Raw genomic sequence first — 20,789 nt, forward strand, 5'->3', positions numbered from 1 at the left:
GTAATCAAAGATCCTCAAGATCAATACCAACCTAAATACAGTGTTTCTCAGTAAAAACTGTCTGCTCTTTGAAGACTTACAATTTCACATCTCACCCCTCTGGCTTTGACCCCAAGGGACTAAGCGTAGTACTCCATCATTCCCCTGTTGGGCACAGATACTGGTTCAAAGGTGATCACTTGGCTCAAGCTATGTCAGGCAGAGTTTTCTTTAAGCTTCCAGGGAAGAGCCTGGGCCAGGAAACAGTGAAAATGCAAACTTATAGGATGTTAAGTTTCATGTCCTCCTGAAAATACACCCATCTGCAGAAGGCACAGTAAATATTAAAAGGTAGATGGAAGAAGAAATGTGTGTGCTGGGCACTACTGTGTGCATGTGTATGCATGTGTGTGTGTGTGTGTGTGTGTATGACAAAGAGAAGGAATAGGTTGTTTAAATTCCTTTACCTTTCATTACAAAAGTCACTTTTACCCCGTCCTTCTTGCTTTGTGAGCACATAAATTATTTGCTTGTTTCTGGATGTTTGAATTGGGATCTTGCCATTTCCATCCAAAAAGACTCTTAACCAAAATAGATGCTGCTGAATTTTGTTATATGCTCAGTGCTGTAATTAATGACAAATGAATTAAGAACATAATTAAGAAAGCAGAGTCCCATCAGGTCACAGGAACAGAACAACTGGGCTTGCTGGTAAGTGTGATCTGGTCCCAATGATGACTTATTACCTGCAGTAGGGTCCTATAGGAGACATCAACAATGTTCTCTTGAACACTTTCCAAATTCATTGCCTATATAGGACAAGTAATAGCAAATATTCTCACGAAATGTCATTCCCCTCACCATAGCCAGTTTGTAGCATAGAAACAAAGTCCTTCAATTCAAGCAGAGGTTATAAGCTGCACATACAGAGAGGTAAAATAATAGCTACCCAAGTCATTTCACTAAGTAGTAGTGTCATCTTATACTGCCAATGTTATCATGCATTGAATGAATGAGAAAGTGAAAGGATATACAATGAAAAAATAAGAACAAACCTACGAGGTTGGCTCTGAATCATCCAGTAACAATAACCATCTATTACTGCTCCTTAGTGATCTGTTCATTCATTTGCAACACTGTTTTCTAAGGTTATGTGCTCTATCACACTGATGAAAATTTCTTCAATAATTTGGCCCTAATCCCAAGATTCACATGGACATTCATTATCCAAAGTTAAAACAATAATATGATTAAGTGTTGATTAGAAATAAGTTTATAGACTGTCTAGTTTTCTAGGCATATAGAAATTGTAAAGCACCAATTATATTTCTTTATTAAACTTTATATTTGTTAATAAAGGCCTTATTTTTGCATAATGAGATGGATCTTCTCAAGACAGTTCCAAGTAAAACTTGATTAACATACAAATTATACTTCTTCCCTTCATTCCTGTATTCCTGTTATTTCTAGAATGCCAGGTTATAAACGTAAAAGCATTCTGTCCCTAACCATTCATTAACCAGAGTGGAGACTCCTCTCCTGGGTAGAAACTAAATCCAAAAGCATTATAGAACAAAGGTACTTCGTTTCTGAGAATAAAATGAGAAAGGGATTTTTTCCTCTTCAGCTTGAACTTTGCTTGGGTTTCCATTTACTCTAACAAAACACTTTAGTGACAAGTTATCATGATGTAGAATAATATGACTTGGGGTTTGGTCCATTGTGCATTTCAAAATTGAATCTTATGAATGCTTTTTTTTTTTAAATAGCAAAATAGAAAGCTAAAATCTTAGATTTTATGCAGTGGTTTCTAAATCATTGCCACCTTTTATTGATATTACAGGGTCTTTTAGAATCTGTCCAAAGAAGTTGTGGACTCTTCATAAAAGTACTTAAAAATACATCAATTCATGCCATTTTAAAGAGGTTCTAATTGGCTGTTACCCAACCACCTATGTTGTACCAGTTCCAGGATAAGAATTCCTAATACAGCATTACAAAGATTCCTTATCACAATTCAAATTATTCTGATTCAGGAACCACATCAGAGATTAGCTGAAGGAACACTATAAAGGTTGAAAGCAGATATGAAGGTCCTGAGCAATCAAGGGGCATGGAAGGATATTTTTATGAAACAGCTATTCCCCCAGCATTTACACCAAATCCTTCATAATCACACTGGAGACCTATCTAAAAATACAGATTCTCTCTCCCATCTCAGATATGGCACATACTGGGATGAAACAATTACCTAGCAGATACACTATATTCTTTTATCCTTCTGTGCTTCTGACATGATTTTCTGTCATGAAAATTATCTTTTCTTTTTTTTCCAAAAGCAAATCCCTGGGCCCACAGGATCTCCCTAACTCAGTGTCTCAATTCCCCAGAGGAAGGTCACTCTCCTTTTTCTCCCAGAGCCTAGAAGTCTTCCCTCCTTCAGACCACTGTAAAGAGTAGTGTGTGTGTGTGTGTGTGTGTGTGTGTGTGTGTATGTGTGTGTGTGTGCATGTGTGTGTGTGTGAGAGAGAAAGAGAGAGAGAGAGAGAGAGAGAGAGAGAGAGAGAGAGATTCCTTCTATGCTGTGCCTATATCAACTTTGACAATTGCTTTGTCAATTTGAGCTACTATTTAAAAAGATACCATAGACGGGGTGGCTTATAAGCCACAGACATTTATTTCTCACTGTTTGGGAGCTTGAAAATCCCAAGATCAAGGCACTGGCAAAACAAAGCCTGCTTCCTGGCTCCCGGACAGCACCTTCCTGCTGGGTCTTCATGTGGTAGAAGCACCAAGCTAGCTCTCTGGGGCCTCTTATTTTAAGGACACTAATCTATTCACAAGGACTCAATCCTTATGACCAGACCACTTCCCAAAGGTCCCTTCTCTACTATCCTCACCTTAGGGTGAGGCTTCCACATGCTAACGGTGCAGGGAGGGGGACAATCATTGAGACCACAGCAATGCACAGCACAGCACAGAGGCTTACTCTCTGAACAAATGCCTTAGGTGGAGGCAGAGCTGATTTCCACTAAGAGGGTATAATGGGTTCTTGAAAAATATCTCCCCCAAAATCATGCCTTTCCACAACATCAGAGTGTCATCCAGTTTGGAAACAGGGTCTCTGCAGATGAACTTAGTTAAGGCCTTGGAGATGGGTTACCATGGATTTAGGGTGGGCCTAAAGAAAGAGATTTGGACAAAGAGAGGGGTGGGGAAGACAACCAGGTAAAGAGAGTTGGAGGCTGGCACACAGGAGCCTCCAAAAATCAGAGAAGACCAGGAAGGAAGCCTTCTCTAGACCCTTTGGAAGGACCGTGGCCCTCCCGACACCTTGATTTTAGACTTAGGATCTCCAAAACCATGGAAGAATGAATTCCTGCTGTTTAGGTTACCAAATCTATGGTTACTTGCTTCAGCAGCCCTAGGAATCTCTCCTAGGGAGTGGGGCAGGCGTGCCTCAGTTGTGGACCAAAAACTGCTGCAGCTAAGGAAGATAGGGCTCCTAGGCTGGTTTCTGGAAGGGCATCTGAGGACAGGCACGACTTTCCTAGGACATTTCCTAGCATCGATCCTGAGCAGCCTCTGGACAATGTGCTGAGATTTAATGCTATCCTTAAATAGGCTAACTGCTCCCCTGAGCATGGTGCCACTTCTCAGCACGATCCCATCTTCCAGTGCCTACAAAAGCACAATCAAAAACATGGTTAAAAAGCAGATAAGTCCTCAGTTAAGCAGCCAATCAAACGGAAGTCCTGGGCAGAGAAGAGATCCTAGGGAAATAATTCAAATCTGTTGGTCAGTTCTTTGATTAATAATGGAAAATGTGTTCAAGTTGATCTTAACTCTGACTCATCCACAAAAATCTTAGTTCTATTCATAAGGAAAAACATAATCGTGGGGCAGGAGCCTCCTCAAAACACAAGATGGCATGTTAAACAAAAGACAACATGGAAGCCAGTTAAGGAGTGCTTTTGTGGTAACAGAGCCAAACAGCATTTTACTATTTAATGTTATCATGGCTGCTCCAGAGAAGGAATAGTGAAGTATGTCCCTCCATATTATCCTTCGGTCCTAAAATTCCTATAGTGAAAACTCAAAATGTATTTCTTTATTTTCTAGCCTCCTTTACAATCTATTTCAGTCCAATTATCATTCACTTAAAAAAAAAATCTTAGTCCTGAATGTGGTCAGTGTTAGAAGGTGCCTAAGAACGTTCCCTGTTCAAGGCTCCCCTCTGCTGGCTCCCCCACCCACCCTGCCATATTTACCCTGCTTTAGCCTTTCCCTGCCTATTCAGTAGAGCAAGGGACAAAAGCCCCACACAATACCAAGTCTTGTACAACTTTTAAGCAGTCCTTTAAGCCTCATTTGCTCAGTGGGTAATAGGGCAAAAACTAAAGTGCCCATCCTTCTGCGACTGGACTAAACCTGCTAAACAACCCTGCAGAATGGTGGTTCTTAATGGGACCCCACAGTGGAATCACCCAGCAAGCTTTTAAATCCCCGATGCTTAGGTTACCTAGCAGACAAATCAAATCAGGAGATAACTGGGCACTCGTTTTTTAAAAATACTTCTGCAAGATCTAAGTGTCCTTGCTTCCTCTATGAACTCTTTAAGGAAAAAAGCCACTTGACTTAGATCTCTTTTAGAAAATCCTCATTACTTGAGTCTAAGATTGTATAAATTACTTTGTTTCTATTTCCTCTGGCTATCTTCCCTCAGTTCTCATTTGACCCCTTCCAATATTCAAATCTGGCCAAGAACGGGCTCCTCAGGAAAGTTCCTTGACCACCATACCTAAGGCAACCCAATGCCACCATGGCCACTCTATCATAGTGTCTCAATTTGCTTCAATGAGAAGCTCAATGACAGTGGTTCCCTTGTTTGTCAGCCCATCCACAGCACCTCAGGTGGCTCTATGTACATTGCAGGACCCCTAACAGACACATGTGGATTAGGTGAATGATTAAAGGAATTTTAATCGTGGGTTTTACTATTAAATTCTATGTCTTAGAGATCACTGATATGCCATCCTCTTAAATTCTTGCAATCCCTTGTAATCTATGTTATTTTAAAGTTAAGAAAGAAATTTCACATATGTGTCTGAATTATTCCTTACAATACCTTAGAGGAAACAAGTTATTATAGTATCATTTTTACAGATAATAAAATGAGGGCCCCAAAAGCTAAAAACAAAACAAAACAAACCTTTTCAGGTCACGCAATAAGTGGTAGGAGAACGTCTGCTCTAGGAGGATGTCATGATGTCTAGTGGCCATTCCTGCCCCTTCTGTGGTATCCAGCTCCACAAATGGAAACTGGTTGACTAGATAAGGCTGAGAGGGAAGGCAAAATATTGGCAGCCTGATGAAGTCTCTCTAGCCAAGAAGGAAACTCATGCCTGGGAAGAGTGTTTTCAGGACCTGAAATAAGCAAGGGGCTGGAGTAACACCTATGAACCGGGTGATGTCAGCAGGTACGTGTCCTGTCACACCTTGGTGTAGACCTCTCACACCTCCAAAATATTATTTAGTAATAAGCCCCACCTGAAGACTGCAATCCCTCTGGATCTCTCTCTTTATGTAATAGAATTATACAGATGAATGTGTCTAGGCTCAAGCATAAATTATGCCACTGGAGTTTTGCCACAGTCTCTTTTGTAATTATAATAGACCACACTTGGGAGCAGGAGTTCTGTGATTCTGTCTCATCACTACAACCACAATTCAGTAGGAACATTAACCCTACCCACCTTCCAGCTCAGCAAGCCAAGACAACAGTGTAAAAGACCTTTTCAGGTTATCGTCTACTCTCTATTTTCTTGACATGAACATTTCTGCATTCTTCAGTTAACTGTTGTGCAATACAGGGCTTTGGGGAGAAACCCTGGCAAAGCAGTTAATATTCTTATAAATGACTTTATACATGACCTCAAAATAGTTGCTGTTTCATCCTGGGGACTCTCCAAGTCTCAAATGTCTCACTACTGCACTATGCCAGACCATTTGGTATTATTTATCAGCATCCACATGGCACGAATATTTCAAACAGCAAAGAGGCTAAAATTATTTAAAAATCTAAACAGGAAGCCAGAGAATCCTGTTTTCCCTCCTTTCTCCAAATAAAAGGCACCACATGAGAAATAAATATTTATGGAGAACCAAAACTCATCCATCTTAATTATTGGATGCCAGATGAAAGGGTGCCACACTGGAAAATACGTTACTCTGTTCTCCAAACAGACACTTGGTAGAAGGCAGACTCAAGGCATGCGTGGGCGAGTCACATGGCTCCCACGAGGAGGAGCTGGCTCTCATTTTGTCTACATAGCTAGGCAAAATCAGACTCCAAGTCCACTGTGAAGGTGAGCCAGAAATGACAGGTGTGAGTCCATGAAAGGAGATAGACAATCTAGGTTCCAAATGAGTCAGAACCCAGAGTCAAGTTCACTTACTGCAGAGAGAGTGGAGAAAAGGAGGAAATGCAGATTTACAGAACTCAGTTCAAAATCACCTAGAAGGATTTTGCCGCCATTTTTGCCTAAAACTTGCTGAGTTCCACACCTGGCAAGTGGTGGGACCCAGACTAAGTCACAGTCTGTTCAACTGCTCACCCTGGTAGCAAGGACTCAGTATCACAACTAGCTATAGTTCAATATATATATATATATATATATCTCCAATATCAAGAAAATGTGAGCCTGAAAATGATAACCGGACTACTAAAAACAATTGTCATTTTAATAATTTGCTGATACAAACAATTTTGAATAAAATAATTTTGTATTTGTGCTTGTTTTCTCAGATTGTGTCAGTAGATACACAAGCATGATTTGAGGTTCAGGGAGACAGAAGAAGGCTCATGTGAGGAAGTAAAGTATCTGTCTTGTTCATGGAAAGATTCGGATCTCCGTCACCTTAGTTTTATTTGGCAGTTCAGGAATAATGCAATATATGGGCCTTAAGCAAGATGAATCTGACATACTCCCCCTGAGAATTCTGCATAGTGGGAAACAGGAAGGCAATCTTGAAGGGAACAGAGGATGCTTCCCCTTTACAAGGTGTTTCTGGAAGCCAGCAGGGGTGCTGGGGAAAGAGGCCACAACCACTCCCCTGGGCCTCCTGGCAAGCCAGGCAAAGGAAAGAAGGGTGTGAATGACTACCAGCTCTCCAAAGGGCTCCAAGCCTAGGAAGACGTGGAAAGTATCACTGATTGGCGCAGGTGCCAAAGAACCCGTCTTGCCTGCACCATCTAGCACTTTGGAAGAGGGGAAATTTTTATTTTTTTATGAATACATTTCTTATTGCTGCTGCTGTTGCTGCTGTGTGTGTGTGTGTGTGTGTGTGTGTGTGTTCCTCTCTACTTTTAACATTCATTTGGTCTTTTCTTCCCTGTTTAAAAACTTTGGCATTTCTCCTGCTTTCTCTTTTCTCCTCTTTTTAATATTTTTATTATTTCCTTTTTCCTTGTGTTCTTTTTCTTTCCTTACCGTTCATCTTAATTTTATTTTTTAAATTTTTAGTTACTGTTATGTTTTACCCCTCCCTTTTCTGTCGTTGTTGTTATTGGGCTTGCTGTTTTATTTGGTATTTATTTCATGTCTTACTCTGTTTTGCTGCTGTTGTTTTTCTCCCTCCTGTGCAGGGATGGGGAACCTGAAACTTGAAGCATGTTGGGTGGGTGTTCTGCTGTTGAGTTACACTCACAACCCAGTTTGGAGAAATTTCGCCTTACTGCAGCTATTACCTACCTCAACTTAAACCCTGGCAGAAATGTCAATATTAACTTAAAGAATAGGTGAGATAAGAGCCCACCCACTGACCAGCCCCAACTAGGCACTGCTGGTAGAGGCTGAAGCCCCACTCCGTGACACCCACCTATATAGCAATGGCACAGAGAACAACACAATAGTTGTGGACACTGCATCTACAAGAAGGGAACTCTGTATAGGTTTCTCCCATGATATACCAAGCCACACAGTGATGACCAGACTGCACAGTAACCACAGATGGTGCACCCCACATAGTCTGCTGTCTACAGCATTCCTGCTGTATTCAGAGGAACCCCACTCTTGCAAGACCTACAGAGAAAGCAGTTCCCGCAGGCTCTGTTCCTTAAGCATTGTGTCAAAATCCACTAATCATAGCCAAAGAAGCCACAGGGAAACTATAGTGGACAGTGTGAAACAAAACTCAACATTTCACAACAAGTTAGTATCAAAGGGCACATCATCAAAAGAAGGTCCCCACATAAAAGTGGAAGAGACAGTCATCCTAACAGATGCACAAATTTCAACAGAGAAACATGGACTATATGAAGAATAGAATATTATTAGGCAACATGAAACCTCCTAAAGTTCATAACTCTCTAGTAACTGATTTCAGTGATGTCAAAGTAGAAGAAATGCTGTACAAAGAATTCAAAAGGATAATTTTTTAAAGTTTAATGAATTCCTAAATGATACAAAAAATCTGAATTAATTAAGGAAGACAAGTATATGAATGAACAATTAAATGAAGAGAATAAGACTTTGAAAAAGAGGCAAACAGAAATCTTGCAAGTGAAAATGGTAATACGTCATATTAAAAACTTATTACATCACCAATAAACAAGCATCACCAATAAACTAGATCAAGTGGAGGAAAAAAATTGTCAGGGCTTAAAGAGAATGTTGATGAATTATCACATTCAGACAATAATAAAGACATAAAATAGTAAACAGAATATACAAGATTTATTAGGCACTATTTAAAGACCAAAAATATGCATAATTGGAGTACATGAGGGAGATGAGATACAGACGGATGTTATGAAGTCTATTTAGTAAATTTCCCAACTCTTGGGAAAAAAAAAAAAAACATGGACATCCAGATACAGGAGGCAATCAGAAGGCAAAATAGAAATGATCAGAAAATAAGCCCTCAAAAACATAAACTGCCAAGTCACATTTAAAGGCAAACACATTTGAATGACAGCTGACTTTTCAGCAGAAATTCTAAAAGGCTAGGAGAGTATTTAATGATGTATTTCAAGTCCTTTAAAAAAATTAAAAACTGCCTACCTAGATTACTGTACCTTAAAGTTATCCTTCTAATTTGATGAAAAAATAAGGACCTTCAATGTTAAGCATAAACTGAGGGATGACCACTAAACCAACATTTCAGAAGATACTTAAAGGAATCCTACATCCAGAAAAGGAAGAGAGAATGGGAAAGAATAAATCTCACCAGAAGAGTAGATAAGCAAAAACAAAACAATTTAAAAAATCAGTAAGAATTAATCATTATTAATACATAAAACTGTCAAACTTCTAAATTAATAAGAGAGGAAGAAATTGGTACGAAATATTCAAACCACCAGAAGAAAACCAAAATGACAGGAACAAGTATGTAACTTTCAATAATGACATTTAATGTAGATGGTCTTAATTCTCCAATTGAAAGACATGGATTAACTAACTGGATTAGAAAAACAAGACCCAACAATATAATGTCTGCAAGAAACTCATCTCACCTGCAAAGACATATGCAGATTGAAAGTAAAAAGGTAGGAAATGATATTCTAAGCAAATGGAATCCAAAAGCAACAGGAGTAGCTGCACTCACATCTGACAAAACAGACACTAAATCAATCAGTTCAAAGTTACAACACAGGTTATTATATATTAATAATTGACCAAGAACAAATAACAAAGCTGGGAATGGTGGCATATGCCTATAATCCCACCTAATCAGAGGCCTAAGGCAGGAGGATTTCAAGTTTAAGGCAAGTTAAGAAGACTCTGTCTCAAATAAAATAAAATTAAAAAGGCTGGAGATATAGTTCAGTGGTAGAGCACTTGCCTATCATGTGTGAGACCTTGAGTTCAAACTCCAGTATGAAAAAAAAAGAAGAAAGTATCATAATTATATATGCATACAAGTTTGGAGCACTCAAGTTAAAAAAAAAATGTACAGGACACAAGGGAGAGAGAGACTCCTATACCCCACTATTGATTAGAATTCAAATCCTGCCCTAACCAATAGATACACCATACAGACAAAAGCTCACCAAAGAACATCAGAGTTTAATTATAGAATAAATCAAATGGACACAATAGACATCTACAGAATATTCCCATCAACAGTTGAAGAATACATATTCTTTTCATCAGCACATGGAACTATTTCCAGAATAGTTCATATCATACATTAGGCCACAAAAGTCTTGGCAAACAAAAAATACTGAAATAATTTCTTCCGTCTCATCATAACATAATGGAATGACCCTAGAAGAGAAGCTACAGAAATAATACAAACACATGGAAACTGAAAAATACACTTTGGAACAAATAGTGGGTCATTGAATAAATACATAATGGGATGAAAATTCCATAAGATCAAATGAATATGGAAACACAACTCATCAGAGTGTATAAAAAATACAGTAAAAGCAGAACTAAGAGGGAATCTCAAAGCTATGAGAACCTGTATTTCAAAAACAGAGACACCAAATATATAACTAAATGATGCCTCTCAAGGTCTTAGAAATCAAGAGCAGACTAAACCCAAAATAAGTAGAAAGAGAGAAATAATAATGATCAAGGCAAAAAAAATGAAAGGGAAATTAAAAGCATATGAAATATATAAAAAAGAATTGGTTATTTGAAAGAATAAACTGGTAAACCTTTAGCTAAACTAACCAAGAGAAAAATAAGACCAAAACAAATTATATGCTAATAAACTGAAAAATCTAGAAGCAATGAACAAATTTCTAGACACATATGACCTACCAAACTTAATTCCAGAATATATTTTTAAAAAACTAAACATATCAATAAGAAGCAATAAGACTGACAAGTAATACAGTCTCTCAACAAGGGAATCCTCAGGTACAAGTGGATTCACTCTTAAATTTTAACAGACTTTAAAGTAATAACTAATATGAATGTTTCTCAAACTCTTACATAAAATAGAAAGAGAAGAAACTATTCCAAATTTATTCTACAAAGCTAGTATTTCTCTGCTAACAAAACCTGATAAGAATTCAACAAAAAAAAAAAAGAAAGAAAGAAAGAAAAGGAAACTAAGACTAACATCCTTGACTTAACAAGTCATAATAAAACCTTCCAAATTGAATTTCAAAGCACATTAAACAAACCATACACCATGATCAAGCTGGTTCCATTCCAGGCATGCAAGGATAATTCAACATACATAAATAAATAAACATAACATAGCACAAAAACAAAATCAAGGATAAAAATCACAGAACATCTCAACAGATGCTGGAAAAAAACCTTTAATTAACTTCAACATCCTTCATGATATGATTTAGAAGGAACATACCTCAACAAAATAAAGGCTATATATGACAAACATGGCCAACATTATACTCGAAAGGAGAAAAACTGAAACATTTCTTCTAAGATAAGGAAAAAGATAATGCTGTCAACTCTCACTTATTCAATATACTAACTAAAATGATAGCCAGAGAAATTAGGCACAAGAAATAAATAACAGGGATACAAATAGGAAAGACGGAAGTCAAATTTTCTCTGTCTGAAGATGATATGATTCTATACTTAGAAAACACTAGAAATCCACCAAAAGACTCAGAATTGGCAAATTAAGCAAAGTATCTGGGTTAAAAATCAACACAAATATATCATTAACTTTCTATGCACTACTAATTAACTTTCGAAGAAAAAAATCAGGAAAGCAATGTCATTCACAATAGCTACAAAAAGTAAAATACCTGGGAATAAATCTAACCAAGGATATAAAATAATTACAATGAATTACAAAACATTGAAGGAAGACATTGAAGAAGATACCAGAAGGTGGAGATACCTCCAATATTCATGGGTTGGGAGAATTAATATTGTTAAAAGGCTCATAGTAGTGAAAGTGATTCACAAATTCCATAAGTCTCCATCAAAGTGCAAATTACATTCTTCACAGAACGAGAAAAATTAATCCAAAGATTCATAAGAATTCACAAATGACCCAGAATAACCGAAGCAATTCTGGGCAAAAATAGCAATGCTAAAGGCATCACAGTACTTCAAAAGGTACCCCAGAGCCACACTAACAAACACAGCATAGGAGTGGCATAAGAACAGACACATAGATCCATGGAAAAGATAGAGGGCCCAGAATAGAACCACACCTCTACAGCCAACTGATTTTCATATACGTATGAAAATAACATACATGTTATAACATACATAGCACATATAACATATACCAAAGAAAAGATTGCTTCTTTAAGAACTGGTGCTGGGGAAACCAAATATCCACACACAGAGATGGAAACTAGACCCCATCTTCTCATTCTGTTTAAAAAAAATCAGCTCAGAATAGATCAAAAGACCTTAATGGAAGAGCTTAAACTTTGAAACCACTAGAAGAAAAGATAAGGGAGATACTTGAAGTTATAGATCCAATAGCTCAGAAAACAAAAACAAGAATTGACAAATAGAATTTCATTAAATTAAAAAGCTTCAACACAGCAAACAATCAGCAGAATGAGGAGACAACCTACAAAATGAGAGAAAATCTCTGTCTACTATTAATTTGACAGAAAGAATATTCAGAATATATAAGAAACCTCAAATACTTAACAATCCAATCAAAAAGTGAGCAAATGATCTAAACAGACAAGTCACAAGAAGTTGTATGAATGGCCAATGGTCAATAAATAAATAAAAAACTGCATAAGGAATGCATATGTCACGATTACATTGAGATTCCATAGCACCTCAGGCAGAATAGCTGTTGCAAAATAATAATAACAAATTCTGGTGAAAATGTAGAGGAACACGAATCCTTACAAGGTGTTGGTAGGAATGTAAACTGGTATAGCCACTATGGAAAACAATATGGCAGTCCTTCATAAAACTAAAATTAGAACTAGCATATGATCCAGCTATACCACTACTGGGTATTTATCCAAAGGAAATTAAGTCTTCATACAAAACAGATGCCTACATATGCATGTTTACTGCAGAATGATTCACAGTGGCCAAAATATGGAATCAGCCTACATGCCTGTCAACAGATGAGCTGATAAAGAAAATATGGTTTATATACACAGTTTAGCCATATAAAAGAGTGATACCATGTCATTTGCAGGGAAATGGAAAGAATTGGAGGACATAATGTTAAGAAAAATAAGTCACATACAGAAAGAAAATTACCATGTTTTCTTTCATATGAGCAAACTAAAGACAAACGATAAAAGAATGACCTAAAAGTAGAAGAGGGTCTGTAAGGGGAGGAGACTTGAGCCATGGCAAAGCACAACAAGAGCAAGAGGGTATACAGGAGGGTGGACATCATCAAACCAGGATATATGCATCTATGAAAATGTCACAGTGAACCTATGAATTTATATCATTATTAATTATAATTTTTTTAAAAAATGAGTTTGCTCCCTGTTCTCTATACAAGTTAATACCTTCTTGTTTCAGCATTTCTGCCCATACTTACTCCTTTACTTGGAATATCCATTTCTAAATTATTGTCTTTCTAATGCTACTCATCCCTGAAGACTCAATTCTAGGTTTGTCTCATTTCATAAAGCCATGTTTTTACCCAAATACAGCAAATGATTTCTTCTTCCTCTGACTCAAAACCTTAATCCTTTCTCTGAATACATTCCCACATTTATCACAAATGCTTATCCCTGTGGTCAGCACACTTTATCTGAAAAGGGCTTTGTGTTAAATATTTTAGGCTTTGAGGGCCACATACTCTCTGAGGCAATTATTCAATTTTGCCAGGATAACAAGAAAGCATCTGTGGGTAAACAAGTGTGTGGCTATGTTCCAGACATACTTTATTTGCAAAAACAGATGTAGAGCTACTGGCTCTAGTTTTCTGAACCCCTGGCTTAGCAAAAAAAAAAAAAAAAAAAAAAAAAAAAAAAAAAAAAAAAAAAGCTGGTGGGGTGATCATAATGATCATAATGTAATATTGATTAGATTTGATAAAGAACATCATTTATGAACATAGGAGGCTTACATTGTCTAGGGAGTATACAGTGTATTACATTTCTGAATTTATTTTGCGACTATAGCACAATGCCTGGACTACTAATTTTTAATAACATCTTGTATATCCAAGAGGAGAATCAAGGTTCTGACCAAGCTACATGACCCTGAAGCTTGGTCAAGCTTGATGGCAGCCTGCCTCATTGATTTTCTATTACCAAGGACATCTGCCAAGAATCTGGTTCCATGAAGATTAGGGCTGATTACCAGACTGCTGCCCACTCAAAAGTACCTGGCTTTCCTGTTTACATTTAGTAAAATCAGGTAAATAACCTATGGAGACACACACTGTATCTTCCACCAAGATTTTAATAGAAATAAATATGTAATTGTAGTAACAAAATTGTCCTGATTATCACGTTTTATTTTTAGCTTGCTTACAGAAATTGGGGTTGAATTCAATTTTCTATTTTCATTTCAAATAGGTTTTGACAGTATTTGTTGCAGCCTGTATAAGGAAGTTTTCTTAGCCAAAGAATTTCACTGGTTTTCAATTTGCCACATAAAAATGATGCAGAATGTAATAAAAATTGAATATTTATTTGGACTGATTCCTATCTTTGATATAAAATGTTCTGTTGCCATACATAAAATACTTAAACAAGATTATTGACTGGAATATATGCCAAAATTACTCATTCAGTGTTACCTGGTAGTGATATAATTTTATGGACCATGGGTTAGAAAAGCCTCAGGTAATTTTTTTAAAAATGTGATGTTTATTATGTTTTCATTTAGTTACTGTATACCATAATTTAATAAACAAAACTATTAAATCAGTTTCTGAATTCTCCTTTTCCTTTCTGTCTGTTGAATAAGAACATATCAAGAAGACAAGCAAGCTAAAATAAAAGAGGGGAAGTGAGGACCATAAATAATTGTCCACTAGAAGGGAGAGCTCCCAAATCACCCTTGGCCTCCATTCTCTTAATCATACCCTTTAAAGTATGCCTATTACACTTCTAGTTTAGTAAATGATGCTCCATCATATGATTGAGAGACTCAGTACAGATTATGATCAGGACCTTCAAATGGACTACAGTTCTGGGCACCTGCACCTTTGGCTGTCATGAGAAAACACAGTGTCCCAACAGAGAAGTGCAAAAGTGTCAGGAAGACATGGAGAAAGGATGCTAAAGACATCCTCCTTAGTTCTCCTCGGATGCCAATCATTTTGCCTCATACTCTCTTTTTAAAAGTCACAATAAATAACAATTATATGCCTGTGCTTTTGTGAAATTTGGGATGCATACACAGTTTAAGATGTTCTAATTTTTTTTCCTAAGCAAATGACCAAAAGGCTCCCCTCTTCTAGACCACATATCATTATCATGGGTCACTGCATGGTAACAGCATATAAAAGCCAAAATACCAAGCACTGTAAATTCAGAGTGCTCTCAAAGAAAGAAGGATGTCTCCCCGGTGGTCCAAGAGTGAGTTTTTACTGAACATGTGAGGCATAACACAACACAGTCCACACTATGGCTGCTGACATAATTCACCAATTAATTAATATTTGTCCCCATTTGAGTCACACTTAAAGCAGAATTCCTCCTGGATAAGAGGAGGAAAGAGGATGATTTTTCACGGCAGTTTCTTCATCTTCTAGGTTGGAAATGCCACAGAGTCTGCAGCACTTGTGGACAGAGCGGATTGATCTACCAGGACACAGAAGAGAGGAACGCTGAATCACCCTTGCTTCCTCCAAGCGCTTCTGGAAGAACACACGGGGGTTCCCTTATCATGTGGTCACTCAGGATGTTCCTGCCACCATTAACTTACAATAAGGCAGCTAATCAAGCCGAGATTTTAAAAAATAGAATCAAAATCACAACATGTGGTATGGTACTTAATTAAGAATGTCTGGAGAATTTCCAATAGTACAACTTTCTCTCTGTTCCTAATATATAACATCTTTGTAAATATGAATAAGAAAATGAATGATTCAGTGGTCTAAAACCACATATAGTAGAAACACAGGTTTCAAAAGAAAACAAGGATGCATCATGGAAACTACTCTTGACAAATACAACAAGAGAATTGGAAGATGTGGTTTGCCAATACAAGGGAGAGATGAATTATGGCTTCAAATGAAAAATGTACAGATGGTGTGAATTTGGCATGCTATTATTCTTTCAAAGTATGGTCCTAGGTAAGGAAATTGGGAAAAATTGCCCAATTCATTAATTAAAGCCTGCTAATTGATAAAAATGAAGCCATAGCTTCTATTTTTCTAAGTTATTAAATAACTTACTTTAATTTATCATTCTTCCTCCATTTCATATCTTTCCTACAGGGACATGTGGCTATGTGTTTATGGAACTAAACACAGGTAATACTTCTAAGAACAAGCCTGATCAAAGAAAACCACAGGGCAGAGATGATTATATTCCCAAGCAGAGAGATGGCTTAGCCCCAAGGACAAATGGTGATCAAGAAGGCAGACAGTGAAAACATGGCTTTCTGAGTAGCGATGCCTGCCAATACAGCACTTATATTGGATGATCATGGAAATCAATGAAAGGAGTTTTATAAATGGCAAAAGTTCACAGCACATACAAAGAGCAAAATTCATCTGGGAAAGTGCATTATCTAAATTGTCACTATCAGTGGGTGAAAAGAACCATTCTAATGCTCCTGATAAGAAGGTATATTGGTGCAATTTTTCTAGAGAATAAAAATCATCTGATCTTTTATATTTAAAAAATGTAATCCATTTTTATTTATTTAGATCTATGCATTCCACATTCAACAATAAATACTAAGGATTTGTATACATGTTCTGCTACAGGAATATAAACTGTGGCACTGAATAAGAGACAATATGATTTCTATTATACGAGGATTGGTTAAATTCTTTTGCTAAGACCATATGATGGTTACTATGTAAACATATAATGGAATATTATATAACCACTTCAATGATTTCGTATGATATTGTATTTGTAGCAGGGAAATATATTTATTATATATTTTTTAGAAAATAGCATTCTAAAAGAACAAGTAAATTATCTAAAACAATAGTTCTGGAGTCAGTAAAACTGTATTAAGAGTTTGTATTAAAACTTGCACCTCTGATGTGAAATAGCAAACTGTTCTAATTTCTACTTCATTTTTCTGTAAAAAGAATAATAATTATACTTTTTCCTACTTCATTATGTTTGAGGAAAGTATAAAGAAATTTCATTCAATGTTCTTAGCATTCCACCTGTTGAATAAATTGACATAACTGCTGTTTTTAGAACAGCATAAATATCTCATTTGTAAAATGTATACTTATATTTTTTTGATTTAGCTCTTGATCCTGATAACCTATACATACAGATATTAACCCCCAGTGTTCATGTGATCATCTAAATCATTAGGTTTATATGTAAATTTGTTGTGTTTGCTTGCCTGTTCATTTGTTTTAGGTTAACTCTATTTCCTAAATTTTTAGAAGAGAGTATCAGTCAGTAAGGAGTTCTGCTGCAGTAACAAAGAAATCCCAAATCACAGTTTCTTAAAACAACAGAAATTTCTTTCTCATTCACATTAGAGGTTCTTGGAGGTCAACAGAGCTTTCTGACAATGGTCCTGTTTCCAAAACCCAGGCTAAGGAAACAGCCCCTATTTCCAGAACTGCAAATCCTCAGGCCAAAGGGAAAAGGGGATTTCAAATGATGTCCTGCCTCTCAAAGCTTCTTCTTAGATAAGATAAACATCCTTTGCTCATATGTATTGGCTAAAGTCCGACTCATGCTCAGAAGAACCTCAGTAATAAAGAAAATGTATTTTTAAATCAAGAAGAGTTTAAAACTAATATATAGCCTATCATAAGTCCATTAGTAGCTGTTTCTGTTAGTTCTTTTCGGTTATACATAACATTAAGATTCATTCTGACATAATAATTATAAGAACATGGATATAATTTGTTCTAATTCAGTCCCCAGTACTTCCCAGTGCCCTCCTCCCTCCCACATTCCCTTCCCTATACTCCACTGATCTTTTTGCTATTTACTTTTAGTGGGTTTTTGTTGTTGTTGTTGTTGTTGTTACCAAGGATCGAACCCAGAGCCACTGAGCCACACCCCCAGCCCTTTTTTATATTTTATTTAGGGTCTCACGAGGTTGCTTAGGACCTTGATAAATTGCTGAGGCTGGCTTTGAACTCATGATTATCCTGTCTCAGCCTCCTGAGCCGCTGGGATTAACAGTCATGTGTCACCACGCCTGGCTAATTTTAGTTTATTTTAATGTCTTAAGGATGAGATTAACTGTGGTATATTCACCTATGTATATAGGAAAGTTAGGTCAGACACATTTGGCTGTTTTTCCCCTATACTGTTAGCAGAGCAACGATATGTGAATTTAGAATGTGATTTTCCACTCCTAATCTCAGAAGCAGAAACTAATAAATAATTTTATATGTACATGGATTATAGATGATCCATCATGAAATGATATCTGTAGGTAATAAGAAATGGAACACAAGGAATGATTAATAAAGAACTTAAGAGATCATATAATTTGTTTTCCTACCTTTGAAACATAATGCTCCCACTTAATCACCACTAGTGGAAGCAAGGAGTCTCAATTCATTTCTGGTAAAAAAAAAATTCCATCACCTGACCTCTGCAGAATGTGAGAACATCCTACAGGAGGTTTTAGGCTTCTGGGCCTTTGTTTGTCTTTGGGCCCCAGCTGGTGAGCTGCTGAGGCTCTCAGGCTTGAGAACTGATGGGCCTTGTAATTGCTTTCTTCACTCATGTAACCACAGCTGCAGCGTTCATTCAAAAATTGCAAAACTAATCCTTTGAAAGTTTTCATGTTGGATGTTTGCTTCCAAACACCCAGTGCCAGTGAATTTGCAGATGTAGTTTGAAGAACTCCAAGGTCTCTGACCACTGGTCTGAGCCCTGCACTGGCTGTCATAAATCCTTAGTTTTTATTCTCCCTTATTCTACCTTCTATTTTGCTCTGGTTCCCTGGAAGATCACTGCACTCATCAAGATCTCCTTTTCCCTATAAAGGAACTGGTGAAGTTTATCATTTATTTACAAAGTATTTCTCTGACAATACAGTCCTAGGCAAGAAATTTTTTAAATTATTTAACTCATTAATTAAAGCATGTTAATCCATAAAAATCAAGATAGGATTTCTACTTTTTATAGGCTTAAGTGAATTTAATGACTTTTAAGTCAAAATTCTATACATGTATTCAACATCTTTTTGATAAAATATATTTTAAATATACTCCACTACTTTCAAATGATAGCTAAATAGTTACTCTTAGAAAGATAAGAGACCAATATGTGTTTGAAGATCAAGCCTTGTCAGAGTTTATTCAAGATCAATATGATGTCTACGAAAATGCTCTCACTATTGTTCTATGTATTAAAAAAAAACTTAGAGACCAATGAAAACCCACTGGAATCTGTATACTAAAGTGATTTTCCATGTTTGAGAGGTAATGTATGTGCTTTCTCTTTCCTCATTATATAATTTATCATTTTGATCTTTAAATTAGAAAGAACTTTTGAATTTTGTTGCAGATTTTTTTGGGGGAGTTGACATAAGCAGATATCCTTATTGGTAAATAATATAAATATAGTATAGAAACTACTCTATTTACTTATACTATATACATAGCCACTCAAGATTATCTTTTAGAAAGTGAGCCCTTTAACTTAGAAAATGCTGTAACATATTAGACTTCCCTGTGCTTTATCACTTTAAGATGGTAGCAAAACTATATCTTAACTTTTCTCAAGTAAACACATCTGGAAAAGGTTCTCAAGACAAAATCTATTTTGAGATAAAGTTATTTTCTTTCCCTCCCTGCATGAAATTGTCCCCTATAGTATTATAAAGTTATGACAAGATAAACTGATTGATTTTAATAAGAAGAGACACTGATTGGGCTTCCTATGTCCATTCTTTTTCATATAACGAAGAACAATAGGTAAGCATTTTGTCAATATTAAATTGTAATGAGAAATTGTTTGTTTTGCTGTAGATTGTAAGTAAGGGTAAATAATGTTAATCTGAGGGATGATAATTTTGATTCTTTGATACTTCAAAGCACAACAGGCATACACAGCACCATCTGGCAGAATTATTAAAGCAAGTGGAGAAATAGTTCCTCTCTGGATAGCTGGTGGAAGATGGGGCTAGTCAGAAGTACTTCTGAAATTAAAACAATAAATCCTTCTACCCATAACCTAGTATCCTATTTATAATCATTAGAGGAAAATATTGGTCATGAGAAAACACCTATAACACACCCAAAAAAACTTTGGAGACTAGGGAGTTTTCTATATAAAAAAACTGGTAAGTAATAAAAAGCCAGGCAAGGACAAGATATGAAGAATTTGGAACTGTCACCACTGATTGGATCATAAAAAGTTGCAACAATTTTAGAGACACCCTCATAACACTAAAAAAGTTACATGTGGTGTGATCATATGACTCAGCATATGGAATTCACTCATAGGTATGCACCCAAAGAAATGAAAACTCATGCCAACACAAATGCTTTTGCATGAATGTTCATAGAAGCATCATTCATAAGGACCGATGAGTAAAAGACAAGCAATTATCCAAATATCCATCAACCGATGAGTGGTTAAACAACTATGGGATATCCACACTGTGTAATATTATGAAGCCATAAAAATCCACCAAGTACTAACACACAATACAACATTGATGAACCTTGAAAACATTATACTAAGTGAAAACATTATGTTTAGCCAACCACAAAAAGACTACATATTTTGTGATTCCATT

The 20,789-nt window shown here is 36.4% G+C and overlaps 1 protein-coding gene across 1 annotated transcript in view; it reads right to left on the reverse strand.

The window, feature by feature from the left end:
- Positions 1–20,789, reverse strand: part of Itgbl1 (integrin subunit beta like 1) — a 217,110-nt gene that overhangs the window by 79,859 nt on the left and 116,462 nt on the right. The gene's annotated exons all lie outside the window — the stretch shown is intronic.

The sequence above is a fragment of the Urocitellus parryii genome, chromosome 2 (assembly GCF_045843805.1).
Source record: "Urocitellus parryii isolate mUroPar1 chromosome 2, mUroPar1.hap1, whole genome shotgun sequence".
NCBI lineage: Eukaryota > Metazoa > Chordata > Mammalia > Rodentia > Sciuridae > Urocitellus > Urocitellus parryii.